This window comes from Sciurus carolinensis, chromosome 7, assembly GCF_902686445.1.
Source record: "Sciurus carolinensis chromosome 7, mSciCar1.2, whole genome shotgun sequence".
Taxonomy (NCBI): domain Eukaryota; kingdom Metazoa; phylum Chordata; class Mammalia; order Rodentia; family Sciuridae; genus Sciurus; species Sciurus carolinensis.
Window position 1 is genome coordinate 138,422,749 of NC_062219.1, and position 14,421 is coordinate 138,437,169.

Below are 14,421 nucleotides of genomic sequence, written 5' to 3' on the forward strand. Positions count from 1 at the left end.
AATTAAAGAGGAATTTGAGAGAGGCACAAAGAGAGGAGACTTTAATGGAGACTTCCATCTGGGGAGCAGATTTACGAGGCCTTTTTGAGACCCGGAATAGCTTTCCTGTGACGAAGCACAAGGCAGAACTAGCCCACCAAACTGAGTGTGTGGGCCTCAGGGAAACTGAAAGGCAGAAAGATCCCCAGAGAGAAAGGCCCATGGGGTTTGGGGGCATCAGACCTGAATAAAGTCAATCTTCTTTTTACAATGAGTTAGTAGAACTGAGTTATTCTTGAAGTGCTGGGTGGTGTGTGTGTGTGTGTGTGTGTGTATTGTTGTTGTTGTTGTTGTTTTGTTTGTTTTGCTTTGTTTTGTTTTGTCTAATGACTTCTTGACCAGGCATCTGCTCAGGACTTTGAAAGCTCAATGTGAAATACAGGGAAGGAAGTGACAGAGAGTGATGGAGCAGGGCAGGTGCCAGTCTCAAATGAACATGTGCAGAATGTTTTAAAGGCACAGAAGAGCTGGCAGGAGCCCCAGCGTCAAGCCAGAGTGGGTCACTCCACTCTCCACAGCCTCCCCTCCAAACCACAAGTCAGCCCGTAAACAGAAAGAGCAACTGCTCAGCGTGCCCTGCAATGGGATTCCAAGTGGGTACTCTGACAGCAAGGCTTGTCCAAAAGAGAGGTAGCTTTTCCTACAAGTTTATAATCACAAACATTCTCTGATAATTTTTTTGCTTTGCTTTATAATATAGAATTTAAAGAGGACCCCAAAGTGCTCCTCTGGGAGACTGGAAAGAGTTTGAATCCTCAGAGCTAAAGGTGACACAGGACATAAAGATGAGCAAGACTGAAGCAGGGACTTGAACAGATATTTGCACACTCATGTTCATGACAGCACTACTCGCAAGAGCTTAATGTCTACACTGGCAGATGAATGAAGAATGGGTGGTATACACCTGTGATGGATCTTAGTCATTCTCTTTGAGAAAGGAAATTCTGATACCTGCTATGTCATGGATGAACCACAAAGGCATTGTGCTAAATTAAATAAGCCAGACTCAAAAGACAGCTGCTGTATGATTCCACACGCCTGGGTACCTCATGCAGTCAGATTCAGAGATGGTGGTCAGGGGCTGGGGGAGAGGAAATGAAAAATTAGTATTTAAAGGATACAATTTCAGTTTGAGATGATGATGAAGTTCTGGAGATGCAGGGTGTGGTGGTTGTACATGACTGTACCTAATGCCACTGAACTGGGCACTTTAAATGATGAGTGATGAGGATGGCAAAATTCAAGCTATATATGTTTTATCACAATGAAGCAAAAAGCGATCGAGGTCACACTGTGCATGAATTCACCAAACCCCACTCGAGCGCCAATTCCTTGTGAAGCACAAGCATGTAAGCAAAGCCACTCAGGAGAATCCAGAATGATCCCTCTGTTTCAGGCCTTGGAAGTTGGCTCAGTGGCTGAGCCATCCCCAGCACCATCAAATAATCTGATTCAGGGTTTGCCTCATGTGCTGTCAAATAGCTCAATAAAAAAGAAAGAACGTATACTCAATTCTTTGAATATGTCCCTCCCCAAGTTTGAAGTCCTGAAGACAGAATACATACTTCCAAAACTCTGATTTGCTTTTGTGCTAATTTTATTTCCAGACTCTCATCATTTTAGCCTGTGGCCCAAAGACACACTTGCAAATAATCAATTTAAATGTTTTCAAGGCAGCAAGCACATTCCTTTCATAAATGTAACCTTGAACCCACTTACCTGCAGAAGACACTGAGCCACTGGTCCTTCAAGCTTTCCCACTTTGGTCCAAGAGAACAAACCAGATGCAGACAGGCTTCCTTCTGCCAAGAGAGAAAAACTCAAGAGTCTGAGAAGGGAAGAGTCATCTCAGTGACTGGATAAGTCCAAGTTAAAGATAAATCCAGTTCTCTTTCAGTTGCAAGTCATGAAAAATTATATGGCCGTGTGCAATAATCTTGGGCATGAACAATTTTCTCAAACTTGCAGTTTCAAACTTCAAGTCTGGGAAATACATTCATCCCTTGGTATCAGTCCCGTGGATACCAAAATCTGAGGCTGCTCAAGTCCCTTAGAGAAATTAGCATAGTATTTGCATAGAACCTATGTACATCATCTCTAGATGACTTATGAAAGCTACTATAAGTGCTATGTCAATCATTGTTATAGTATATCATTGAGGAAAAAAGACAAGAAAAACTTCTGTATGCATTCAGTACAGATGCAACTGTTTTTCCAATGTTTTTGATCCACAGTTGGTGGAATCCACAGATGTGGAACCTGTGGATATGGAAGGCCAACTGTGATCAGAAGTTCACAGGATGAGTTCCCAAGAGGCGGGGGCTGGGGAAGGGAGGCTGCACTGTCCCTCTCCCGGCTGCTTCACAGAAGTTCTGCAGAGGATGGAGAGGCGGGCTACAATTGACGCCAACGCATACACATTTTTAATCACCTCTAGTAATTAGAATACCATACTCTGCGTCTATCGGAGGATCTCTCTCATTGTAACTTCAGAAAGATTTAATGAGGAAAGATGTTAAATACATCTGCAAGAGTCTCTAATGATCAGCCCATATTATTATATGAGCTTTTTTAAAAGTTCCTGAACAACACACTTTCAGTTCTGGTTGGGGCCTATAATCCATTTTGCATCCCTTTAAATCTGTCCCTGCAAAAAGTCCTTCCACATACGATGCTCAAAGAACGTATTCACTCACGGGAGACTTGGGGAAGGGGGTGCCGGGAATCGAACCCAGGGCCTCCCACAGGCTAGGCACCAGCTCTACCTCTGGGCCCCACCCCCAGTCTCCACAGGTGATTTCTTCAGCATCATCTAAGTGCACGTGAGCTGGGCCCTGGTCACCTGCTGCTGGCTGAAGCAGTGGGAACCACACAAGGGACAAACTTACTTCCTAGAGGGTGGTTCACAGGCCTGCAGCTGTGGCCAGTCCCTCCTCTAGCAGTTGGAAGGTCCCTTATCTACTCTGAGCTATGCTGGCCACCAGTCTTGAGGCATCCTCTGTGTGGGAAGAGGAAGGCCCTGAGAGCTCAACCACCCGCTTTTTCTAGCCATAACTCATATCGCCTTTACACCCTTGAGTGACTTGGAAGTAAACCAAGCCAAAAGGAACATGGGCAGAGCCTCAGAGGTTGTTTTTGCTCCTTTGAATCCAGAGCTGAGCTCAGGAGGGCAGAAGCCAAAAAACCTAGGAAGGCAACTTGGGGTCATGGTAACAAGTATAAACATGCATGTTAGCAAGATGTGGCTGTAAATACTGGCTGTGTCACTTAGAGCTGGGTGTCCTTAGTAAAGGAATGTCACCTCTCTGGGTCTGGGTTTCCTCAATCTATAAAATAGAAAAAGAAAAAAGAGTTCATAGGATTTTGTAAAAATGAGCTGAGACAAAGCACACAAAGACCTAGCATCTAGTAATTGCTCAATAAATAATCATGAGTAATATCAGAAGAGGGAGAGGAAAACTTGCTGCTCACAGCATTAATACTACCACTCAGTGGGCATTTGCTCTCTGAAAGGTACTGGGCTAAAAGTTTTATATATGAACAATCTCAAGTCTCAAGGAAATTTTAGGAGGTATCCTTTTTGTTAATGAGAAGACCAAGCCTTAAAAAGGTCAAGTAGCCTGCCTAAGACCACAGGTGGAGTAGTGAACAGAACCAGGATTTGAAGCTGGTGTACAGTACCTGAAACCACTATCCTGTTCCACCTGAGGCAAGGTATTTAACCCTCACTGTCACATAAGTATATAATGACAGTGCCCACTTGACCTTCATCAAGTGCAAGGGTCAAATGATCTGATGGATTAGGAAGGAAGGTCTCTGGCAAGATAGGTACAAATGCAAGGTGAGGTCATTACTAACATAGATGGACCCTGCTTAATAACCCCATTTTAGCAGGGAAGACAGACGAGAACACACGTCACTATAACCCACGTAGGTAAGGATCCACCATTTGAGCAATGTCAATCAAAAACGAAGGGAGAGCTGGGCACAGTGGCTCATGCCTCTAATCCTAGCTGCTCTGGAGGCTGAGGAAGGAGCATTGCAAGTTGGAGGTCAACTTCAGCAGCTTAGCGAGACTGTCTCAAAATAAAAATCAAAAGGGCTGGGGCTATAGCTCCAAGGTAGAGCACCCTTGGGTTCAATCCCCAGAACTGCAGAAAACAAAGGGCGCTTAACATAATTGCTTTGGCTTCACTTAGATTCAGTAAATGAACAGAGAAACAGCTGTAACTTACTGACATGGAATATCCTCTTTGTATTTGTTTGAATTAAATTTTTACAACTTAACTGAGGTTAAAATAGACAAAATAGGTAAAATAAACAAAAAATTACATACACTTAAAGAATGTACATTTTAGAATCACATTGTGACTCTTTGGTGTACATTGACCCCCCTTAGCCACAGGTTCTGCATTCTCAGATTCAACCATCCTCAGGTGAAAAAAAATTTTTTTAAAGTGGATCCATATTGAACATGTACAATTTTTTTCTTATTGTTACCCCTAAACAACACAGTATAACAACTATTGACAGAGCATTTACATTGTATCATATATTGGAAGTCATCCAGGAGGATGTACATAGGTTCTATGCAAACAGTCTACCATTTTCTATGAGAAACTTAAGCACCTGAGGATTTTGACATCCACCGGGTGGGGATGGAGGCGTTCTGTAAGCAATCTTCTGTGAACACCAAGGGATGACTGTACATATTCATTACAAAATGTCTACCACAGTCAAGTCACTTAACACCTCCATCATTTCACATAGTCATCACTTTGCGGTAAGAACACTTAGGATCTACTGTCTTAGTAAATTTCAAGTACACAACATAGCATTATTAACTAGAGTCATCATGCTGTATATTAGGTCTCCAGGACGTATTCCAGATTCATTCCTCTGGAAGCTTGTACCCCTCACCAACATCTCCGGCATTTTCTGCCCCTCTACCCCTGATAACCCACCCATTTATTCTCTACCTCTGTGAGTTCAACTTTTTAGATTCCACATGTAAGTGAGACCATGCACTGTGGAACCATGAGACACCCCACATAACCAAAGCAATCTTGAGAAAGAACAAAACTGGAGGCATCAAACTTCCTGGTTTTTTTACTATTGGACAAATCTATAGTAATCGAAATAGTATGGAACTATCATAAAACCAGACTTGTCACATGGACCAAGGGAAGCAATGACGGAGCTCAGGAATGAACCCATGCATGTATGTTTAACTAAACATTGACAGTGGTGCCACCAACACACCACAGGGGGAAAGATGACCTGTTCAAAAAATGGTGCTGAGAAAACTGGATATCCACATGCAAATGAACACTATAGCCCCAAACCTACTGAATCAGGTTTCATTCAGACAATTTCGCATCCTGATTGACTTGCCATTTACCTGTGGAATAGCAGAGGATTGAGCAGGACAGTCTTTTCAAGACCCCTCCTGCTCCTGGCAAGAGAGGATGAGGCAGCCTTGTGAACAGTAAGGCAGGATCTGGGACCTTCTAAACCACAGCGTCAGAGTAGGGAGGACCATCAACCGAGGTCCATGTGGTCCAGACCCTGCCCCACCCCCCGTCAATGCTCGCGCCTCTCAGCAGGAGCACTGGTCTGCCATCCTTCAACCTCTGCTGGAATATTCTCAGGGGACCCACCAGGCATCCCCCCTTCTTACATGAAATTGCAATCACTGCAGCTTCTGACCATGTAACATAGTTAAACCCCGGGTATAAATCTCCTTAGGAGTGGCTTTGGGAGTATGGTCACAGATTAGGTGCTTTTACTGGCACTCAGGAATTTACAAGTAGGGATGGAATTCTCTTCACTTGAAAACAGGTCCCAACAACATGTGTTACGTATAAACACCCCTTTCCCGGGCAGACATGGTGTTCTGCTGTTTTGTAGCTTATGGGTCCTTCTGCACCGGTCCACTGTGGCCTGGGTCTGTACGTTGCTGTCCACAGTCATCCTGCTTTCACAGCTGAATCCCGCAGACCCTTCTTTGTGAGCCCAATTTTAGTGTCCAGGACCAGGCCGGATCAGCCTACGGCAGGAAGGTTTATGGACCATCAGCCCAACCCTCTGACACTTGGCACCCTCTCCCTCCTGCTTTGTCCGGCTGTTATTCTACCCAGCTACAGTCTTGTTGTGACTCCACCCCCTACACCCCACCCTATATTTCAGTCCCAGAAAAGAAACTCACATCCCATTCCTCTTATCTGGAAGTTTCTAGAAATCTACTGAGCATCCTAGTCCTTGTGATTCCCTCTAGGGCAAAGGCTCTGCCTTACTTTTATAACAGCATTTGCTTTTATAGCACCTCTGAGGGCCTGCCATGCCCTGAATACATCCACAGGCAGCTCTGGACACCTGCTCTGCCCTATGTCACTTTCCACCTTGGTCTTAACTGACTGGACCAGATACCAGACATTACCCAAAAGCAGCTTCCTGTAGACCCACCAAGAGGTGGGTTGAGGCTCCACCTATCATGCTCATCTCCAAACTAGGTCTTTATTCTTAGAGACTTAAAATATGATAAAGAGAATCAGCAGATGGAACACAGACAGGCAGCAGAGTGGCACACAGAACTAGAAAGGACACAGTAATGACAGTAAGCAGAAGCCTTGGGGTGGCAGGGGACTAGGGAGGCAGGCAGAGAGGGAGCTCATGGCAGGGAGAGAGAAGCTAAGGCAGGACGCACCGATGAATCGTGACAGATGGAAGCCCGTGTGGGGAGTGGGCTTCTGGCCCACCCCACTGTCAAGGGAGGAGTGACCCCCCACCACAGAGTGCTTCCTGCCTCCCTTCCTCCCATCACCTTGACAACCTGTCTTGGTCTCTGCTGTCCACTACCTGAAACAGCAAGGGTCCTCTCCGGGCCCAGGGTCCATCCTGAGCCATGGCTCAGCCACCCCACCACGCAGTGTCTGCTGAGCACCCCCTGAGCATGGCAGCTGTGCCCTCACCAATGCCCAGAACCAGCACAGGCCTCCGAATGCAAGACCTGGGCTCCGCAAGCTGTCCCAGCCTCTTCAGGCGTGTTGTTCAATATTCTCAGTGGTGAATTTCCTCATCCAGAGGTTGAAAGTGATTGTACCTGCTCCACATTCCCACAGGGATGCAGGGAAGATCAGATAAGGTCACGGTGTTTTTGAGCCCCGCAGCTGCCTGCATGTGGGAATAGCATTGGGCCGTGATCGAGGGCCACCTCCCACCAGCGCCCTGGTGCACCACGCAGCCCTCACGCTCCACTCCACGCATGTCCCTTCCACCCTCGACCTTCACCTGTGCAATCTCAGGGCTCCTGTCCTGCACCTCTTGCCCACCTGGTCAGCTTGTGTTCTGTTACGCTCCATCAGGACCAGTTCTCCAGCCTTGTTAGTTGCTACATCCCTCTTTTTCTTCATCTCTGCAGAAGTTGGACTTGGTCCCAGAAAAGTCTGGCTTCCTTGGGATCGCCATGACCCAGCTTCTACCCCGTGGATTCCAGAGGTGTACAAGGAGGTGAAAACTTTGCCAACATTTGCCACCTTGGGTCCATCAACTCATCAGCTTCTTCTAAATGTCACACTTGACACCATCAATCTCTAAAAGACACCTGAATCAATAGCCCACTCTGGCTCCCATTGACCTCGTTGTGCTTCGAGGGGTCCTGTGGCCAGATACTCAATCCCCAGTACTCAAAGTGAGTTCCCTGGACCAGCAGCAGCATAAGCATCGCCTGGGAACTTATTAGGGATGCAAATTCCCATGTGCCACCCAGACCTTCTGAATCAGAATTTCTGGGGGTGAGGCCTAGCACTCTGGTTTTAACAAGTCTCTCCCAGGATGGTGGGGGGATGTTCTGATACCACTTAAGTTTGAGAACCACTGTCCTATGTTTTAAACGTCCTCATTTTTCTGTACCGAGTCCATTCATTGGACTCCCACTGGCGGGTGGCAACATCCCCTGGAAGAAACAGGAGAGTCTGACCCACTTCAGACCTCTGAAAGCCAGGCACAGGCGGCTCTAACCACTGCTCTTTCCCCTGTGCCTTATGTGATTTCCTAGAATGGCATCTCCAGGTGCCCTCTGCCTCCCTAGGCGCCCATCCTCCTCACCCTCCCTTTCAAAGATAACAAAGTCTTCTTCAGATCTTGAGAAGGCAGCTGGAATGCAAAGGAACAGGCTCTGTGCTTGGATCTGAGCCCCAGGGGCCACCTCATCCTGAGGTGTGGGCTGAGGAAAGCTGGTTAGATGGGCTGCAGGTGTAAGGTAACTGACCCAAGGCTCAAGCCATCCCCAAAGGTCACCTCCCAGGATGGCTCTCAATACTCACCGACAAGGACTTTTAACCTGACAAATGGACGCAGCTCTCCACCTGACTGAGAAAACTCCACTGGATGACCTCCTTCCAGTTATCATCCTATCCTGCTTCATCTGCCAGTTCCACAAGCAAACGGTCCCTGCCTCAATAGTAGGACATCTATTTTCTCAAAAATAAAAAGCCCCTCCAAGGCAAGTGCACCACCCACTGTGGACCAGCCATGCTCAATGCCTGCTGCAGAACTCTGGCAAATAGTGGTTTATTCTGAAAAGTTCATTACTGTTGGGTAAACAAAGGAGGATTCTTCAAGGAACACTGCAGTATCCATGCAACAATAGATCAAAGGAGAGCCCAAATAAGCCAGAGAAAGAAGAAAGGGTTGATTCTGTCCCAGCTGGGAAACACCTGCCCTATTACTAGGGACCTGAAGGGATCTTTTTCTTTCAGTGGCCCAGCAGCTGAAAGGAATTCTGCCTAGACCTGAAGCAGTAGGCAGACGGGATGAGAAGAACATGCGTGCGTCTTAGGGAAACGTGGAGGAAAGCCTGGTGGGCAGGACCCCGTAGCTGAACAAGGAGCCAGGAAGTCACTGCTCTGAGTCCTTGCTGACACCGGAGGAAGCTCTGTGGACCGTCCCTCCCTGTGTTGTAGCCTCACACACTCATCCCCGTAGCCTGCAGGTGTTCTTGAATTCAAGCCAGACTTGAAAATAACTTGTTGCCCACCACTAACCCTCCAATCAGTTGCTCCACAAATATTTTATCAGTGCCTACCTCATGCTAGGACCTGGAGACAGCCATGGCCATGACCCGGCCCCTGACCTTGGGGAGCCCAAAGTCTAGAGAGGAAGAGAGCAAAACCAACCACAAAGCCGTGCCTGGGATCTAAAGAGAAATCAGAAAGAAGGGGACACAGTATGTCACCATTATTATGGGACACAGGGATCTCCCTATGAGACAGAAGAGATGGCAAAGCATGTGGTCTTGAGACCTCAAGAGTTCCATGTGATGAAAGTGGGAATTCACAGGGACCTCCCCTGCTGAACGATCCCTTTCACCCTTTTCCCCACTCCCCTCACAGTTCACTTTACTGAAATTAGGAAATCACAGACCACCAAAAATAACCATGGGTGGGGGAAAAGGAGATGGTGATGCAGATTAATTAAATATTAAAAAAAGATGGCCAAATTTGATAATTGTTGAATCTGTGATGGGTACATGTAGGTTTGCTATGCCATCCTGTGTGTGTGTGTGTGTGTGTGTGTGTGTGTGTGTGTGTGTGCGTGCGCATGCGTGCATGCATTTTCCCACAAAAAGGGTTAAAAATTCGACTATCGATGACTCTGAAGTGTCACCTTAAATTCCCCAGGATGCTCCCTCCCCAGTTACTAATTTGACTGGAATCCACCCCACACCCCACCTGGAATCTCTCTGTCATCCTTGGACCCTCCAGTGATCACTGAATGGAATGCTGGTCATCTCTAGGGCCTAGAGCCAAAAGCAGATCTTCCCACTCTCACTGACACACCAGAGCTCGAGGGCATCCAGTCCACATGCCCAAGTGTGGATCCAGATAACCCATGAACTGCTGCTGGTTTCTCAGGACTAGAGTTGCAAGAAAAGATCATGCACGTGTGCCCCAAGACAGGTACAAGGATGTGGATAGCAGCTTTATTCCCATTTGCCAAAAATAGAAACACCCAAATATCCATTCACACTCAGCAAATCGGTAAATAAGTTATGGTATAATCATATAATGGAATACTCTATAACTGTACAAAATATCAAACTTCAGATACATACTGCACCATAAATGAATCTTCCTGACAATGTTGAGAGACAGAAATCAGACACAGAATAGTACATATTGTCTGATTCTACTCATAGGAAGCCAAAATTACTTGGTTGGGCTAAAGGAAAGGCTACTAATCAGAAAGAGGCACAAGTGTTCTAGAAAGTACTAAAAATGTTATAGCTTGTAGCTACATAGATGCACATATATGTTAAATTTCATCAACAATACACTTAAGATCTCTGTACTTTAAGCTAGACCTCACTTTTGCCTTTTCAATTAAGAAAAAAATTTTCTAAGAGTTTTACATGTTGTATAATCATTGCATTTATTTGTTCCAATACGGGGAGTTTTAAGAATAAAAACTGTGCTAGTAAAAAATGTCAGGACAACAGGGACAAGCCAGGATTCATGGCCACCCGCCTGACTGACATTGATTTCTGGGAGACTCTTTCTTGCCTGGAATAATGCTTCTCAACCAGTTGGCAGACTAGTCAGTTCCGTAGCTTTTTAAGGATTCCCTACCCGGGAATTTTGTTTTACTTGGGAATTCCAGTTTACTTGATTTAGAGTAGGCCCTGGTTGTCTATATTTGTTTTCTTTAAACTTTCCAGATGGTTCTAAAATGCAGTCAGAAGAGACAACATTGACCCAGCAACACCACGATGATCCTCCACCAAAAAGGCTCAGCCCGTCCCATCAATTGGAAGGTTTGTTTTCAGCATCGCTGCCTGGAGAAGATAAAGGGCAATTCAGTTACATATGAGTTTGTATTTGTCTTGGGGCGGGGGAGATCCTTTATGGCACATGATCCTCTACAATGTTTATCTTTTACTTCAAAGGTAAGTATCCCATTTGCTCATTCACACATGTTGGGTTTTTAGCTCTGACATTTATGTCTGATGTTGCTGATTTTTTATTACATGCATGAGATCTGAGTTCAATACCCAGCACCATAGGAGTCTAATAGGATTGATTCTTCACACAAGGTGACCAACCATCCTGGTTTTCCCTGAACGAACCTAGTTCTCACTCTAAGATCCCATGATCCAGGAAACCCCTGAGTTCCCAGAAAAGGGATGACTGAGCAATCCCCACAGATCCCTAGAATAGTTGTGGGACCCACATGCTTTGGGGAAGAGAAACCGAAGATCTGAAAACTGCTGAGAATTCAGAGAACCCTCTGGTCCTGGTATTGCAGATACATAGTTCCATAATAACTCTCTTCTACCTTTCCAAATTCCTGACCGCTGTGTGCGAGAGGCTCTGCCCCAGGCTACCCTGGTCAGCATGGCTAACAGGCCCAGGAACATTCCTGATCTTGCCCATCTTGCCTCCCTTCCTTGTAAAGTGCATGAGAACAAGACAGCTCATCCACCTCTAATTCCAAGCTGTTGCACATGATCCAACATAGTCTACCCTTAACAAGCCTGGTTTCATTTCCCAGCACTGAGGAAGCTTTTTTATCACCAGACTCAGCTCTCACACCTTGCACCTGGAAGGTCTCCTGCCTGGTCTTTTCCTGCCCTGAAGATCCAGTTCTCACCTGACTGTTCATAAGTTCCACGTTTAGTCTCTGAAAGCACATCCCCAGATTATGTGGAGTATTTTTTTTAAGTACCATAGGACAGAGCTTTCCATAGTAGATGGTTTCTACTGACACTTTGCCATAGATTCAGAAGGATTGGACAACAGAAGACACACAGCTATTGAAAGCTTCATGTATTGGAAGTGAACCGTTTAGCAGACCCCACCCCCCTCTTTTTCATAATAATCCCCTTATTTCGTCAGCATGTGAAGCCCTTCTTCCAGGGAAACTCATTTCTACCCACTTTGATATGTTTAAGAAACTGTACTGAGCCAGGTGGTGCATGCCTATAATCCCAGTGGCTCAGGAGGCTGAAGCAGGAGGATGGCGTTCAAAATCAGCCTCGGCAACTTAGTGAGGCCCTAAGCAACTTAGCGAGAGCGTGCCCCAAAATAAAATATAAAAAGGATTGGGGATGCTGTTCAGTGGTTAAACCCCCCTGGATTCAATCCTCAGTATGGAAGGAGGGAAGGAAAGGAGGGAAGGAGGGAAGGAGGGAGGGAAGGAGGGAAGGAGGGAGGGAAGGAGGGAGGAAGGAAGGAAGGAAGGAAGGAAGGAAGGAAGGAAGGAAGGAAGGAAGGAAGGAAGGAAGGAAAAAGGAAGGGTACTTAGTTTCTGCCTGGTACCTGCTCAGGAGGGCCATTTCTTTATGGCTAAGAAAACGTATTCTCTCCTCCTTATAGACAATTTCCATTTCCTTGTTGCTATATTAAAGAAGCTTCACTGGAAGACACTGCACCCAGAAAAGAATAAACAAGGATATTATTTATTAAAAAAAAAAAAACACTATTATTTGAGGGGCAGCAGGCAGAATAAAATTACTTGAACTAGAATTGATTATCAAAATTGCTACTAACCAGGCATCTCTTGTCTCTCCATACCTTGGTTTTCTCTTCTGTAGAACAAAACATTGGGACCAAATTATCTCCACGACCTTCCTTCTGCTCCAGAATGCTGCCATCTTTCCAGATTACTGCATCCTCTTTCGTTCACTGGTTATTTCCAGTGTACTATTAACAGGAATTAAGTGTATGCTAAAAACAAAATAAGATGATTGATTACAATGCGTGATGTATTAAAGATTAAACAAGAACACTTTTTAAATGTAAAAAATAAATGTATGCATTTCAGGGAAGAAACATGTTCAGCTGAGAAATATATGAAAAGATGTCCAACATCACAAGTAATCAGAAAAAATTAAAGTGAGATGCCACTTTTCCTCCATTAAACTGATAAAAATGTAAAAGATTAATACTATTAATTGTAGGCCAGGATGTAGGAAAAGGAGAGTGCAGTTCAGCAACTTTTTAGGGGCAGTTTTATATCTACCAAAATGTAAATGTTTAGTGCTCTTTGATCCTAATCTATCAACCTATACCATAAAATATTTATATGTGTTGCACATATATACATAGTTTGGACACATTTTAACTGTCTTTCTACAGGAGAGTTGTTTTGAATATTTCACCCAGAAATTGGTAAAAGGCACTTAGATTCCCTTTAAGAATCTTCACATTGAACTTCAGAATTTAAAATTTTTTTTAAAAGTTGAGGCTAGTTCTTTTGTCAGTCATGAAGTCTAATTTGCATTTGGCATCGGCTGCTAAGAATTCGTGCTTCCCTCTTTCTTGCATCAGGTATAGATGACGTTTTAAGGTAGAAGTTCATTTCTCTGCCTTCTCTGCCATTCTTCAAAACAGGAGAGAAGCCAAGCACAGTGGTGCACACCTAGAATCCCAGTGATTAGGGGAGGCTAAGGCAGGAGGATCACAGGTGCAAAGCCAGCCTTGGCAACTTAGTGAGCCCCTGTCTCAGAATAAAAAATAAATAGGGTTGGGCATGTAGTTCTGTGGTACATTACCCTTGGGTTCAATGCCCAGTACCACAAAATCAAAAGCAAAACAAAAGGAAAGAGAAATCAGAATGAAATCAGGTATGTAAAAATCAGGTTTTTTCCCCCTGTGAAAAGACAGTCTATCTGGTTGAGAATTTCTTTCATGTCTGTAAGATAAATAATGTGCAAATCAGTCTGAGAAACAGAACATCCCAATTAGAAAAGTCAAATGTCTCTCCTGCAGGTGATTTCGGTCTGACCTTCAGTATATCTTAGGGTCAAAAAAGGCACAGGAGAAGAAGGGGAAATTCTGACCAGCTACCACACAAAGAAACAATCCCTTCAGAATGGAGGAAGTTATTCCGTCTTCAAGTATAAACAAGACCTAAGCTCTTGAAAGAGGTCTCTGCCTAGCGAAGAAGGCAGTATGCACAAGGGATCCTCAATCCTGTCCAGAAAATGTGCTTCAAAATGGAAGGTGAGGGACTCAAAGAGTGTTTGAGGCAATAGACACTTGTCACATGAAACAAAAATTTTTAGCTTCAAATTCCCAGCTTTTCCCAGTGCATTAAATATTAACTTGAAAAAGAAAAGAAAAGATGGGCCCGTTCTCTTTCTATTTAATAACCTGAAGTTTCTGGACATACTATTCTCCATCTAAATAAAACAGAAGACAATCTGTCTAAAGGCAATTAGAAAGTATTTTTATGGAAATAAGCTGGATATGGACATTAGGCTGAATGAGTCACCATTAAATACACACACAGAGATACCTGCAGATTCAGTGTGGCCAATTACCACACCAAAAACTAAAAGTCTTTAACATCCTGGATGTGTGAAGGTTTTCTCCAGGAGCC

At 44.8% G+C, this 14,421-nt stretch overlaps 1 long non-coding RNA gene across 1 annotated transcript; it reads right to left on the minus strand.

The window, feature by feature from the left end:
- Positions 1-1,009: 1,009 nt before the first annotated feature.
- LOC124989033 (uncharacterized) lies at positions 1,010-12,756 on the minus strand. The gene is made up of 3 exons (XR_007109539.1): positions 12,612-12,756; positions 1,759-1,841; positions 1,010-1,120 (listed from the first exon to the last, which is right to left on the minus strand). It is a non-coding gene; the product is annotated as an uncharacterized LOC124989033 (long non-coding RNA).
- Between the last annotated feature and the right edge of the window lie 1,665 nt (positions 12,757-14,421).